We start from the raw sequence: 2,368 nt of genomic DNA, 5'->3' as shown, positions 1-2,368 counted from the left end.
AATGTATTCAAAATCTCTACTGTAAACTTTCTATAAAATTGTAATCAAATTTTCTTTCGTCCCGACGTGACCGAGAAAAGGTGGAAGGTAGTCTAGCGGAGCAGACTACTGCTGTACGGTGTCTCTTTCTGTGCCAAGAAGAAAGGCACCCGTGAAGGTTGGTATCAGAGCTGTGGCTCACGACCTCGATAAGAAAGTTATGGATCTAACTACATCCCACACTACTGAGGTGGGAGAGCCTCAAAAGAAGAGTACTACTAAACAGCGCGTGGATGCACTTGATCAGACAACTACTAGGTTGTGCTATGCCATGGACGGTCTCGAGAAAAAAGTCGAGATGGCAGAATCCTAGATTCGTGGGTTACACATCCAACTGGATGAAAACCAAAAGGCTTGTGCAGCAATGACTAAAGCTGCTACAATCATTCCTGATCTGCAGGATAAAATGGAAGCGTTGAAAGCTCAATTACGAGTACTCCAACATGCGGTGGGCAATGAGCAAGCTCCCGTACCTAAGTATGTTCGTAGACTCAAAATTTCTGAACTATGTACCTACGAAGAGGCACATGATGCAAAAGAAGTCGAAAACTTCTTTTTTGACGTGGAATAGTACTTTCTCGAAGCTTCGATCGAAGACGAAGCTAGAAAGGTAACCATAGCTACCATGTATCTGGGTGGAGATGCAAAACTATGGTGACGACCCAAACATGCTGACATTCAGGCCAACAGGGTCCGAATAGATTCTTGGGATCTCTTCAAGGAAGCGATCAGATCGCAGTTTTTCCCTTAAAATGTTGAGTATCAAGCTCGGTGGGTACTTCGAGACCTGAAACATACCAGCTCTATCAGAGAATATGTGAAAGCCTTTTCAGGGCATATGCTGAATATTCGAGATATGTTGAAAAATGATAAGCTCTTTACCTTTATGGAAGGGTTGAAACCTTGGACATGAACGGAACTTCAGAGACAGAAGGTTACTGATTTGAGCACGGTCATGGGAGCCACCGAATGTTTGAGCGACTACCAAACAGAATCCAGAAAAGATTGACCTTCGTGGAATAATCAAGCAATTGGAGGTAGTAATAGACTTTACAGACCCAGCTCGAACCCAAATGGGGGAGAGCGTTACTCTCAGAAAAAGGGATGAGCCTATTAAAGCACCTGTGGCTTTCAGGGAAATTATCATAATAGTTGTCAAGGAAGTCATAACGGCAGCAACAGTAACAANGAGTCAACAAGGGCACATCCCGCGGTTAACTTCCTCAAGCTAATGAGGGGTCGGAGGCTTGAGGTCCAGGAATAGTCTGGCGAAGCTGGGAGATCTGGGTATCCAAAAAAAAAAAATGGTTTCACACCTATTTAAATCTGCTGACGTGGACGTGAAAGGCGGGAAAGTTTGGAAAAAATAGGGGAAAGTCGGGTCGGAGGCTGATTAAACCCATTTTACAACCCAACCCATTTTAATACAACCCATTTACTAAGTCAAATCCCAAGTCACAGGCAGCTGCGAAACCCAAGCTTTCTAATTTCTTCCTGCCGTTCCCGATTAATTTCCTTGTTGTCTTTCCTCGTAAGAGGTGCATTTCCTAGCTTCCGTTCCCGGTTAATTTCCTTGCTGTCGTTCTTCGTGACTGGTTCTTTTTCGGTAAGAAGGTGATGAATAACTGGCTTCGAAGACCTCCGCCTCTCCTTGCTGTCATTCTCTGTGAATTCCTCTATCTCTGTAGGTGCATTTCCTTTCATCCTTACATTTCTTGTGTCAAATTTTTTATCCAGATTATGCAAGTAAAGAAATTACCTTTTTTTGCACTCTATAAGTTAGTTTTACTTGTGATTGTGATCTCATAATTATTCTTCTCTTTCATGAACATCACATATTCATCTAGACTAGAAAAATATCGACTCTGGATACTAGCCTAGAAGTCACTTTAAGGCAGCATTGTTATGCTAAATATGAACTGGGAATCATGACGTGCTTGTTGTTTGCTGGAATGGTTAATCATGGTTGTTTTTTAAACTAATGCACAGGAAGTGCTGCTTCCCAGCAAATTGGTTAATGGTCAGGGGTTATCTTCCTGTTATTAATATATTGGTAAAAGGTCTTAATGTTCGGTTGGGCCACAAGTTAGATAATAGTATTTAGTCCAATGGGAAACCTATTTTCAACGTAATTGTCATGGTCCAGTGTCCCTGTGTAGAATACCTGTTGCCTATATTTAGAGAGAGGGAAAGAGAGATTCTTTATACAAGTATCTATACAAAATAATCGCAAATAACAAATATAGAACTAAAAAGTTTTCCTTGTACTTGAATGCTCTCTGTATTTCAAAATTGAATATTTTTCCTAAAATGATGAATTAGTAATACT

This window comes from Olea europaea, chromosome 6, assembly GCF_002742605.1.
Source record: "Olea europaea var. sylvestris chromosome 6, O_europaea_v1, whole genome shotgun sequence".
Taxonomy (NCBI): Eukaryota; Viridiplantae; Streptophyta; class Magnoliopsida; order Lamiales; family Oleaceae; genus Olea; species Olea europaea.
Note: the sequence above shows the minus strand (reverse complement) of the source record.